Below are 13,475 nucleotides of genomic sequence, written 5' to 3' on the forward strand. Positions count from 1 at the left end.
CACACACACACACACACACACACACACACACACACACACACACACACGGGAGCCTTCCCTTCTCTGTGGGGCTCCTGCAACGGGCACTCATGCAGGCCTTCCTCATTGCCACTGGCATTTTCCAAATCAAGAGCAATTGTGCCTTAGAGATACCTGGAGATGGGGGGAATATACACCAAAACCCGCAGAACAGGACCACCAAAGCCGGCCGTGGATCTGCGTGGATTCCTGTCCCCTGAGTGGGATATGCATTGGTCCAGAAAACCTTTTTTTTTTTTTTTCCATTTTAAAAAAGAAACCCAACAAGACAGCTTAACGGGTTTAAGGGAACTTGTCATACAAGCCTGGTAACCCAATTCCAAACCCTGGAACCCAGGCAAGGGAGAGAAGCCACCCCACAAAGTTGTATTATTTTCTGCATTGCTTTTTTTTTTTCCATGATACGTCATTACAAGTTTAAGAAGAACACTGATGCGTGAGAGTGCCACTCTGGCACCTTCTACTTTAATGGGTCCGAGGTACAGCCAGGAATAATACGTTTGAAAGTTCCCCGGGTGGGTGTGGTGTGCCTCCAAGAACCACCGTGTCAGGACCTGGCAACCTCCCTGCTGTTTCTTGGAGCAGCAAGGGCTGCTTCCACAGAAGGCAGAAAGCCAGACAGCTCTGTAGAACATGAAGCGCCCCCGAGGACGCTAATGTGCCCAGCACGGAAAACAGGCTCTGTAAGGAAATGATGATAATTCTGTTGGAACTATCTCCAGCTGCATTCCAGACGCCAAGCTCAGTGCTTTTTCTACGCCATCAGACTTAGTGCTCATAAAAGGTGTTAGGAGAAGGTACTATATTGTGTGTGTGTGTGTGTGTGTGTGTGTGTGTGTGTGTGATGTTGGGGTAGGCACATGTATGCAAGCACACAAGCACACTCAACCATGGACGCCAGAGGAAGAAATCGTGCGTCCTGCTTCATCGCTCTCCACCACACTCACTTGAGACAGGATCTCTCGCTGATGTGAAGCTAGGCTGGTACCAGCAGGTGCCAACAATCCTGTCACTGACTCCCACAGCGCTGGGCTCACAGGTGTACATGTCTGGTGGGAATTCAAAGTCAAGCGCTCATTCTTGCACCATGTTCCCAGCCTATATATATAGTTTTTTTTTTCTGTGATACAGGGTTATGAAGCCCTGGCTGGCCTGAAATTTGCCAGGAAGACTAGGATGGCCTCAAATTTATAGAGATCTCCCTGTCTCTGCCTACCAAGTGCTAACATTAAAGGCATGTGCCACCTCTCCAAGCCAACACCTTCTTTCATAACCGCCACTCAAGATGCCTCAGTGCTCAGGGCTTGACTGCAGGACTTAACAGATCCAGGGCCTCATTCTCCTTGTTATATGGGCTTAACTGTGAGCTCTGTATAATGGGCCAGGTAGTATCAGGAACTAACAAATGGGTCCACCCTATGGCCCCTTTTAGTTGATATCTTCAGCTGCTCATTGCCTTGATCTGTCCTAGGAGAGGCAATAGATGCCTTATACAAGGAAATGCCTAGCTCAGCCTTGGCTGCCTGGATTCAAGTGAGTGAGACTCTCCGCTGGACAGGCCTCTACTTTTTGTAATAGGAGGCCCCTTTACAAGCCACAGGGAGATCTCTGAAGCTCACTACCTCACTGAAAACCGTTCTGTGTATCTGAGCCAACACAGCCAAGCATACCACCCGCATCCAACCTTTGTGACCGCCAAGGCTGTGAGTTTTGAAATATGCCCTCTGCTCCCACAGGGGAGGGACTGGAAATCACTGCAGGCTTCACATTTACCTGAGGGTCTGCAAAACCTTTCTCGGATGAACAACAACAACAAAAACCTAGTTTGAATTGCCCCTTCCTAACTTCCTGCCCCTTCTGCTGCTCCCTGGTAGTTGCACCATTTTTCTGAGTTTCATCAAGAGCCCCCAGTAGACACTCTCTCTGTCCCCTCCCCAGCCGCCCCCAGGGAGGGCTGAGACAGAGTCTTGGTAGGTAACCCAGGCTGGCCTTGAACTCATGATCCTCCTCCAGTGCTGGGATTAGACAGGCACATACCACCATGTCTGGCTTCAAGTTGTTTTCTTCTTTTCTTGGTTTGTTCTTTTTTTGTCAACCACCTCGCTCCAGGATACAGTCCAGGCTGTTCCTGAGGAGCTCATGGGTGCTGTCCATGGAGCTGGGTCTGATCAGTAGCATCTAGCTTGGCATGTACAGCCACATGATACAACCTGAACCACAACTCTCTTCCTCTTATTTTATTCAGCCACTTGTCTGCCAACCCCAGGAGATAAGACCAAGCAAAGGGTGGACGCTTCATTTAATTTTGTATTCTGTGACAAGCGTAAAGCCAAGTGGAATGAAGATCCTGGATATTGAACAGCTTTTTAAAGATATCATCCAATAGTTTTTTTTTTAAAAAAGTGAATTACTACAAAACCTGGGTCATGATATTTTACAGGCTGAGCAACCAAATATCCAAAACCCCAAATGCTCCAAGACCCAAAGCTCTTTTAGATCTGCTGTGAAGCCATAAATGGATTGTTTCACCCTGACCTGTGGCAGTCCACAGTCAAAACCAGCACGCTAACGGTATTATAACAATGACCTTCAGGCTTTGTAGACGGTGTGTATTCAAAAGAGCAACAAACAAACATGAAGCCAGGTACGATGGCACAGGCCTGTCCTCCCAACTACTCAGGAGGCCAAGGCAGAAGAATCACAAGTTTAAAGCCATCTAGGCTACTTAACAAAATCCTGTCTCAAAATAAAAAATAAACAAACAAATAAATAAATAAATAAATAAATAAATAAATAAATAAAGTAGAAGGGGGTTCTTGGGATTTGAGAGGATGGCTTAGTCAGTGAAATACTTGCTGCCCAAGCATGGAGGTCCTGAGTTCAAATCCTCAGCTCCCCTGTAAAAGCTGGCATGGTGCTATGGGCCTGTAGCCCTACCACTGAGGAGGCAGAGACAGGACGGTCCCTGAGGCTTCTGAGCGATGATCTGACACAGTTAGTGAGCTCCAGTGGAGTGACAGACCTTGTCACAAAAGTAAGGTGAAGTAGATGAGCACGGTGGTGCACACCTCTAATCCCGGCACTTGGGAGCCAGAGGCAGGTCGATCTCTGTGAGTTTGAGGCCAGCCTGGTCTACAGAGTGAGTTCCAGGATATCCAGGGCCACACAGGGAAACCTTCTCCTGAAAACAATAAAAATAAGGTGAAGAGTGACTGAGGGACAACATACTGCATGCTGACCTCTGGCTTCCACGTGCTTGTGCAGACAAATGCTCGTGCACTCAAGCTCCTGCACACACACACACACACATACACACACACACACACACACACACACACACACACACACACACGCCTAAGGAGGGGTGGGTTATATCACAGTGGTAGAGTGCTTGCCTATGCTCATGTGTCCTAGATTCAATCCCAGTGGAGAAGAAGAGAAAGAAGGAGGAGGAAGAGAAAGAGGAGAAGGAGATTAGAAATGAACCCATGTTTGGACTTGGGTCCCCTCTGTAAGACATGCCACTGTGTATCTGAAAAATTTTCGAACTCTGGGGGTAGGGGGTGGGAATGCAAAACACTTCTGGCCCCAAGCATCCTGATCAAGTCTCCTCAGCCGGTACCCGTGACGTGAAGTAAAGCACTTAGCATCAGTGTGGAAGAAGGCAGGGGCGGCATCCACACCAGGGACAGTGAGCCAGCGAGAGCTGACGCGGTTCAGACTGCAACAATGACACGTGCCCACAGGTGAACCCAGAGCAGTGCACAAAGATAAAGTCTGCAGAAACCAAGATGGCACATTATTCTTTAACTGCAGGAAAGAACAAGAAGAAGTGTTTAAAGATTGCGTGTATTCATGTCTGTCTGTCTACGTGAGTGTGTGCTGAGTGTGTGCCACGTGTGTGGGGGCACCTCAGGGAGCAAGGGTGTCCAGTCCCCTGGAGCTGGAAGCTACGAGCCACTGTGTAGATGCTGGGAATTGAACCCAGGTCCTGAGGAGCAGTATGCATTATTACCCATTGAGCTGTCTCTACAGTCCCTAGAAGCAATTTTAATCCTCGATAAGGAACAACGGAATAAATGAGGGTGGGTTTTTACCAGTGAGATTCTGTGTAAGCTTAAAGACCCAGATATACATATATGTGTTGGCATGTGCTCAGACAAGTTAGTTGAAAAACGAAATCTCAGAGGATGTGTGAAGAAGAAGAAAAAAAAAAGATAACATGTAAATGAATATGAATTTGTGTCTGCATCAAAAATGTACAGAAAGATATGCTAATCACCCAGGGATTCCTTCTGGAAGCAGGGATGAGAGTCAAGGGAGAACAGAGGGGAAATTCTACTTTACATTTTCCACATCTCTGTACTATTGGGCTTTTATGATGTGTTTGTGTTCTTTTTATAATTAAAAAGCATAAAACACAGTAATAAGAAAAAAGCTTAATATTATACGTCAAAGGAAAAAATGGAATATTGGTGAAAACCATTCCTATCTCATCCTAAGGCAAGAGGATGAGTCCGTCATGTGACATTCGCTATCTGTCATGTCCATAGGAGAGTTGGGATGTCAGCGATTCTAGAAAGCAACCAAGAAGGGCCAGGGGCGCTGAAGGCAGTGTGTGTTAGCACATGTTGGCCTTCCTTGCAATTGGATGACAAGAAACAGAGCCAGCTCTGATGAAGACAGTGAGCTGAGCGTTCACTGGGCTGCCACAGACACTGGGGCCTCAACAGAAGAAGAGGCAGGGGCTACAGATGCTGAAGGGAGTCATGATCATGAGCAACCTGCTGAAGAACATGAGTGACCCAATCCCTGGGCAAAAACACATGGTGTTCTGCTCTGGAGACACCCAGGACACGCAGAAGCCCGTGTCAACGGCAAGATCACAGGAACAGCTTGTCTATATCCATACATCCTGTTGCTGGATGTATGCAGACTCAGTACTTAACCATCTGTATCACATAGTATTGCTATGTCTTCTTTACACACAGGGAAACCGAGGCTCAGCTCCCCAAGACAATCAAGCAGCATGCTCAAGATGGCAGTAGGTGCTGGAGTCAGGCACGTCACAACAGCAGCCAAGGTCCTTGCTAGCCTCCCCTGTCTGAAGGAAAGACTAGAAGACACTCACCCTGAGTGGGATGTCCTGCACAGAGAATAAAGCATTTTTTCACAAACAAAGAAAAAAAAAATAAAACAGTGACTGGAAGCTGAGGATGTGGCTCAGAGGTACAGTATTTGTCGCACAAGTGTGAGAAACAGCTTGGATCCCTAGAACCCTCAGAAAAAGGAACATGGTATCGGAGTTTCTAAAATTCCAGCAATCCTACCTGGGGATAAGATGCAGACAAGAGACTCCTCAGAGGCTCCCCAGCCAGGCAGCCTAAAGCACAGGCTGGCACAAAACAAAAGATCCAGTCTCCAGCAAGGTGGAAGGTGAGGACCAACGCCTGAGATGGCCCTCACACCTCCACATTCTCTCTCTCTCTCTCTCTCTCTCACACACACACACACACACAGAGAGAGAGAGAGAGAGAGAGAGAGAGAGAGAGAGTTTTTAAAGTCAGCACATGTGGTAAAGGACAAGGGCTTTGAAGCCAGGTGGACTAGATTCAAGTCCTAATTGCCATTTATTGGCAATGTGACCTTGGGGGTGTCATTGAACCTCTCTGTGCTTCGCTCTCCTGAGCACTAGAGTCAGGGTAAGTAATACTGCCACTGCTTAGAGCTGATGGAGGACTGAACAGTTAGAGGCATGCTCATAGGCATCACGTGGTCACCATCAGTTAAGAAGCAGGTGTCCTTCCCCCTAACAGAGGCAACCCTGCAGGGTGCAGAGCTTGGCAAGCAAGCACGAGCAGGATTTAGGCTCACCTTGGAGCCAGGCGCCACTGGGCTATATACAACCCTGCAACAGGATCCAAGCCCTGCTGGGCGACAGGGTACCAGTCTCCTACCCGCATCCCCCACCTCCAGCTGTGAATCAGAATCTACACACACCGACATATATGTACATATATATGTATATATATATATATATATATATATATATATGTGTGTGTGTGTGCTGCATATATATATACATAGATGCCTAGGGGCCCATCCAGACTGCTAGTGGGACAGACCCAGGGCTCAACATTTTTGAAAAACCCGAGGTGACCAGATGATCCCAGGAATGGCGGGCGCATCCCTAGACAAGTGCTTTTGGAAGCACTGTAAACTCAGTATCAACTGTTCTGGCTACTTGAGCATTTCCCCGAGTCCAAGCATCCTGTCACTCGCATCTGGTCACAGTCCTGGGCACACTTAACATCTGTGACTCTGAAAGCAGCCAGCAGAGCAGATGGCTGTGCAAACAGGCACAGGCTGAACTGTCTTTCGCGCTTGAGTGGTCCACACCAGAAACCCTCATTTGTAGACTTGGGGTTCCCCAGATGTTCGCTATTCAGGAAAGTTTGCAGACCCGTCGGGTGGCAACCCCCCCCCCCAGGAGCCTGTTTGAAACATAACCCGCTGGAGCCTGAGCCCTGCCAAATCAGCCTCTATACTCTAACCCTAACCCGACCAGTTTGAGGTACATACCCGGCAACCCTCCCCCTTCCTGAATTCTACTTGAGGAGGTGGGGGGGGGTATGAGGGGCGTATCCTCCCCCTGGTCCAGGTTCCCCCTCAGCAGTGTGCCTGACTCAAGGGGAATCTTTGCTTTAACAAGCTGGTTATTTCAAAGTCCACATTAAAATAAGCCTTCCCAATAAATTAGAAAAAGAGACAATACCGGGCTCCACACTCCCAGGGCATAAAGCACGCCCCTCTTTTGAGCAGTCGTAACCCCTGCTTCCTGCCCAAAGCCATCCAGAAACATCAAACAGCCCAAAGAAAACGAGCATGTCTTCCTGCTGGCCAGGTTTCAAGTTATCAGGCAGATTTCACACTGTAGCTTGACCTCATTAATCCAAGGCCTATCACATTGCTGTAAATGTCAGTGGAAAAACAGCCATTCAGTGGGCTTCCTTCATTCCACCAGAAAGGGGAAAACAGGAAACTGACAGCAGCTGCGCCCCAGCCTGGCAGATCCCAAGGGCCCAGAGGACGGTTAGGGTTAGGGTCTATGGCCCCTTTTCCCAGCCCACTTCAGGATCAAGATGGGCCTTGTGTCTGGCATAAGCAAATGCAGCAGTAACACAGCTGTGAGCCAGTTAACTCGAGTCCCCTTGCACCTGCTCAAAGGGAAATAGCGCGCACCCTCTGAAAGCCTTTGGTCTGAATGACCTTACCGACTGGCTGTTCGTCATGCAGGTTCATCTAGATCTCTCCTGCCCATTGAAAATGTACTGTAAGCCAAACCCGTGGGACTCCAGGGCATGCGAGGCCTTCCAAGTCCTCATTCATTCCTTTAATGCATATGGATTGTCTCCCAAGCTCTGAGCATTTCACTGGGCAACTGGGGACACAGCTGAATGAATTAGATACAGTCACTGACCTCGGAGGACATAAGGTCTAGAGTAGCGGATCCCAGCCTTGATGCTATTAACATTTGGGAGCTGGTACCATTTGGTTGTGAGGTGTTGGTGCTGTGCCCTGGAGAACATCCCCTAGCTTTCCTGGTCTCTAGGCTCTAGATGTTGTTACTCCTCTTCTCCACTTCCCTCCTAGCTGCTTTTGACAAACAGAAACATCTCCAGACACTGGCTAAAACTGCCCAAAACTGAGAACTACAGGTCTAGTGGATAAAACAGAACACTTAGACTAAGGGACTGGAGAGATGGCTTAGCCGTTAAGAACACTGTCTGCTCTGAAGAGGATCCAGGTTTGATTCCCAGCGCCCACATGGTGGCACACAACCATCTGTAACTCCAGTTCTAGGGCATCCAATGCCCCCTTCTGACTTCTGCTGGCACCACGCACACATACGGTGCAGATTTATATGTTTGCAAACACTCATACACATACACATAAAATCAACTAAATAAACCTAAAAAGAAAAAATAATAAAGAAAAAAAAGAAGAAGCGGGTGCGGTAATGCACTCCTGTAATCCCAGCACTCGGGGAGGCAGGAGGATCTCTGTGAGTTTGAGGCCAGCCTGCTTTACAAAGCAAGTCCAGGACAGCCACAGCTACACAGAGAAACCCTGTCTTAAAAAACCAAAAACAAACAACCTGAAAGAATAATGATCATTATATAACTCTAAGTATGGTACAAACAGAGCCAAGGAAGAAAATTTAGAAAACATTGTACCAATACCATGTACAGCTTAGAAGCCACACCAGGCATAGGGGTACACCCCTATTACCCCAGCACCAAGGCTGAAATAGGAGGACTGAGCGTTCACGGCTAACCTCAGCACATTGTGAGACCTCCACAAGAAAGCTTGGAAGCCCATCTCTTTACAAAGGATCAAAATCCTTAGTTAGGAGAACTCAGAATGCCTTATATGTGTGTTGTATACACAGTATACATGGTCTGACTTTTCAGAGGAAGAAACTGGGGCCCAAGATCCAAAAACTGGTGGAAAGCAGAATCCGAATTCGAATGCTGAGCTTAAACTCTGCCGTCACAAAAAAGGAACAGTTAAACATTCGTTTGGATGTCACTTGTCTAGAGGCAGGCTCTATAGTCACGTGATATTCTAAGCAGTCATCCTAAAAGACTCATTCCTCCCTGGGGCCACCTTGGGGCCTGGTTGCCACCTGCCCCATCAATCAAGCCACAAACTGCCTGCACGGAGGCGCATCTGCGGGACTCCAGCGGAATGCCATTCTGGATCCTGAGACATCCGGGAACACCTCCCCCACAGTCACCTGCACTCAGGAATTTCCCAAAAGTCAGGGCAGATTCCAAGAGCATACCCTACTGTGACCCATCTCTAAGGGGCCCACATAAAGTCAGAGAAACTAACACTGGGCAGCCAGCTTTGATGTTCACGAAGAAAAGCACATGACATCACTATTTCTTTTCTTCAGGGTCTCACGATATAGCCGAGGCTGTCCAAGAACTTGCCTTCCTCCTGCCTTGACCTCCTGAGTGCTGAGATTGCACACGTATCCCACCATGCCCAGCCGGCATGGAGCAACTTTAAAGACTTTGGCATGGGGGAATGTGTCAGGGAGAGGAAGGAAAACTCTATGCTTTCTGGAACGAACCAAGGAGGAGTAGAGAGAATGCTTCCGTATGAAAGCCCTGCCCTGCTCTTCCTCCCATGCAGAAATTAATCCTGAATTTTCTCGGGTGCTACAGTCAGACAGCATTTTGCCAAGCGCCTCCACCTGACAGGGCTGTGGAGTGCTGCTCTGGGTCAGCGAGCATTTAACCATGCACAGCCGCTGGCAGGATGACCTCTGACTCTTCCCTGGCCTTCCTGCCGGGGACCTGCATCACACCGCTGACTGGGCCCGGGCAGCGACTCCCACCCACATTTCGCTAGAGCTGCCCAGTGCTTTCCAGCCGGTCCGCTCTACCACACCCAGTTCTCAGCGCTCGGGGGCCCACCCCTCCATTACCTACCACCTGGAAAACTGCCAGTGAATAGATCAAATGTGCCACCACAGTAAGTGTAGCCCACCTGTTATTGGTAATAATAGACTAATAATAATAGCAACTAACATCTGTGAACGGTTATTCATACAGGGACGGCCCTGAGCTAAGTCTTTACCCACCGTGTCTCTTTCCTGCCTCCAGCAGGCAACTTACCTGCATGAGAGGTAAGGAGTCTATGGGCACCCACTGACAGGCACAGTGTGATGGCCCAAGCCTGGAGCCTCCTGTGCCCTCAGTCCCCACTTCTTATTGTGGAAGCTTTGGCCCCACCATGCCCTCTATCTGCGGGCCTGCCTCTCCCCTGAGATCCCAGTTCTCTCCCAGAATGCCTTGGTTATGGAAACCCCTTGCTAAGCACAAGGTATGTACAAAGGACTCTGGAAAAGGGGGTCATGCAGAAGCCTAATTCCTCTTCCCTGGAGACAGGCTAAGAGGCTTTCTCTACTCCGGGAACTCAAGGCAGAAGAGGCACTAGTTCCCTGTAGCAGGGGAGGAGGCAGAATCTGTGAGGCCCAAGGAAAGGAAGAAACAGAGGCGCTAGCAGCAAGAGGCACTTCCTGCCTGTCTGCCAGCCCTCTATGGAGCGTGTCTATGTTCTGTGGTCTAACACCGTCCCTAGAGCCCCATGAAGATGACAATGGTGGGATTCTTATTACCCAGAAGAGAAAGGGGGAGGGGGCTGGAGAGACAGCTTTATACAAAGTCCCAAGATGTTTCAGCTTAGAGCTGTCATTTCAACTAGACTCAGACTGCTTCCTCGGTTTTGATACTTTCGGCTGCGATGAGCTTGTGCATGCCTCCCTCTCCCCCAAGGCTGATCTCTAAGATGGGCTGAGGCAGGGGCTGTCTTAGTCTGGAACGTCAGCTGGCACGAACTGTCTACAAGTTCTTAACAAGCATGCGGGGGCCTGGGAGCACAGGGACTAGGATGGGAGAAGGGAGAAGGTCAGCCAGAGACAGGGTGTCTTAGGGAATCCAAACCCAGCATTTGAATCCAGGCTGCCCTTTCCATATGCTGTCTTGTGTCCACTCAGTTGCTGTTGGCTAGAACAAGTTCTCTGAGGCTTTAGAGCTGGGTTCTCACAAGACAGGACAGGTGGTTAGCTCAGAGGAGCTCCACAGGAAGGTTCCAGCCTTAAAGAAAAGCATGTCCCTGCCTCAGCTTCACCTGGCCCTGACTCTGGCTCATGGAAACACTGAACAGCAAGGTTAGAATTTAACCTCTGCTGTTCTGGCTCCCGGGCTCCGTGAATACGGAGTGCAAAGTCTGTGTGGGCACCAAACGCTGGCCCAGCTCACCTGGTACTGTTAGGCCAGGAAACGTCCCACTGCAAGGGGACTGTGGCTCCTAAGCCACAAAGGAGGGTCAGCTTGAAACCAAAGATGTTTTCTTAAAGAAAGCCATTCCAAAGACTGAGAAGAGCTGGGGGGACCCAGCTAGGTAAACTCCAGTTGTCAGAGGGGTCTGGTTGGCGTGTTGCCCACAGCTTCCCGGGGACTGGGGCAGAGAAGATTGGGTTTGGGTGACAGGTGGGAGAGAAGGGGGTGGGAATGTGTGTGGGAAAGGCCTTGCAAGCAGGCAGCACGCTGGAAGGAGTCACCAGTCCCCACCGCCCCCTACAAGCTGGTTCTTTGTGACATAACCGAGGGAGGAAAAGTGGAACCCCCATCCCAGCCCCTGCAGAACCACCCACCAGGCTCCACTCCCGCACCTGGCTAGGGGACACACCCCGCTCAAATCCTTAACTGAAGGAGGGTTTGCCCAGCAGGGTCATCCATAGTGCTCCGCTGCACCAAGAGCTTCGTGTGAGGCCTCTCAGTTACCCTATTGCAACCATTCGCATCACTTCTTAGAGATCTGTGGTGATGGGGAACCCAGTGCAGACAGATAGTCGTTGGTTGAGCCGGGCTGAGCTCAGCCTGGAAGAGCTCCCTCCCCAATGGAAGTCGTTTCTCCTCCTGAACCACACTGGCCGCAGAAAATGGCAGGGTAGGGCACACAGAGAAGCCCTCCCACCCTACTCCCGAGGCCCCGGAGCGACCGCCAGCCCCTTCCCCAGAAAGCCTGGAGGGAAACGGCGCCTGGCACTGTCGGGCTCCGGATCCTCCACAGAGGGCGATTCACAGGCCGCACCTGGTGCTCTCGGCCGCCGCCGGGAGCTGGTGGGCGCTTCTGACTGCAAGAACAGGAGCCCTTTATGAGCAGTAAAATCACATGGGCGCGCGCAAGCACCGGCTTTCGGTTCTGGGAAGCACTGTGCAGCCTCATCTCTGTCCCTCCGCTCTCCAGATTCCAGGGAGCAAAGGCTCCCAGGCCTGGCCCGTGGCGGCGGCACCCCGCTGGCTTGCAGGGTGGGCCGAAGTCACAGCTCACCTAGACCCGATTATCCGCCCGGGACTGGGAGCTGCAGCAGCAGCATCTTCTGTAAAGCAGGAGGCAGGGCTGGGAGGAGAGCGGAGAGGAAGAGAGTCCGCATCCGCCACGGAGGCGGGGAGGAGCGCCTCCGGCTCCTCGCTCCCACCCGGGGCGATCTGGGCGCTCCCCGTGACCTTGTGGGAGACCCCCTTGGTCGACCTATGGGGTAGGGCTGCGCCGTTTCTGCACGTCCTGGGCGCTCGGGGGCGCTGCTCCCTACGGGAGCAGATGCGCGGGACTCGCGAGGAGTGGAGCGCTCCGGGCGCGGGGACCCGCAGCTCGTGCCCACGGCGGCGGGCGGAGAGACCGGGCACATCCCTTTTGGGAAACCCCTACGCCGGGGGCTTCCGGGACTGACTGGCACGCTCCAGGGATGGAGATCCCGCACAGGGTCCGGTTTGCCCGCAGGGACGCCTACCCCGGGACTTTTCCCACCCCTGGCCACCCCTGGAGCAGCGCTCCCAGCGCGCCGCCGCTGCCTGCCCAGACCAAGCGCCGCCACGCGAGGGGGCGGCGCCCCCATGCCGGGCTCGCAGACCGCGCGCCCAGGGCGTCTGGTGTTCTGTGGCTCCACCACCCAGCCTTGTAACCCCGGCAGACAGTAGCCCAGATAGACCACAGACCTCACAGCGTCCCCCAAGACCCAGCCATCGCAGCCCCAGCCAATAATCTGCCAGTGCATCCCCTCCACCAGCCTCCCCATCCGAGAGCGAGACCTGGGGAATGTCCCCACGGTGGCCCAGTTCTCCGGCCCCGCACCCTCGGTGCCCGCCTTTCCAGCACATCCCACTTGCGACCCCCCTCCCATTATGTAAATCAACCCCCTTTGGCCAAGGCGCTCCTCTCCACCAGCCAGATTGTGAGGGGCTGAGGCCACTTGCCCGCCGGATCCGCAGGGCGCAGAGAGGAATGCGGCGCCGCTTAACTCACCCGCTCTCTCGAGCTCTGCCCCGGGCGGCTCCCGGCCCCGGTTCGATCCGCAGGTCCCAGAGCCGCAGCTGGCGGTGCGGCGACAGTGCCAGCTCTGCTGGGTAGCGAGCCACCGCGCCGCCTCTTGGCTCCTCCCCTAAGGCGGAGCCTAAGCTATCCGGAAAGGGGTAGGCCCGCGCCGCTCCGAGGGGCTTGCCACCGCGCAACAAGGTCTAGGTCTTAGCGCCCTCGGGATGGAGACCCTTCTTTTGACTGGCAGGAAACTGGAAGTAGCTGAGACACAGCCAGCCTTTCAGAATAGTTTTCCTTGACTCTGCCCCATCCCTAAACTCCAGTACAGACAGGGAGAAGCCAGGATGGTATTATTATTCCCATTTGACAGACAGACCCAGTGAGGCCCACAAAGGGGTAACAACCAGAGTAGCGCAGGATGGAGCGAGTGCCCACAAATCAACTTCCCACCTTAAGGTCCAAGTCAGCTTGAGTCTGAAGGCTCCCCTAAACACCATGAACCTGGCCAGGCCTTGTCTAGAGGACAAGGTTACATGGATAGG

The 13,475-nt window shown here is 51.7% G+C and overlaps 1 protein-coding gene across 1 annotated transcript in view; it reads right to left on the reverse strand.

Moving 5' to 3' along the window:
- Ppp1r16b (protein phosphatase 1 regulatory subunit 16B) overlaps window positions 1-13,012 on the reverse strand; it is a 91,769-nt gene extending 78,757 nt beyond the window's left edge. The window contains exon 1 of the mRNA XM_055602285.1: window positions 12,922-13,012. The gene's annotated coding sequence lies outside the window, so the exon portion shown is untranslated. The remainder of the gene's footprint in view (window positions 1-12,921) is intronic.
- Between the last annotated feature and the right edge of the window lie 463 nt (window positions 13,013-13,475).

This window comes from Psammomys obesus, unplaced genomic scaffold (assembly GCF_907164565.1).
Source record: "Psammomys obesus unplaced genomic scaffold, mPsaObe1.curated_primary_1811, whole genome shotgun sequence".
Taxonomy (NCBI): Eukaryota; Metazoa; Chordata; class Mammalia; order Rodentia; family Muridae; genus Psammomys; species Psammomys obesus.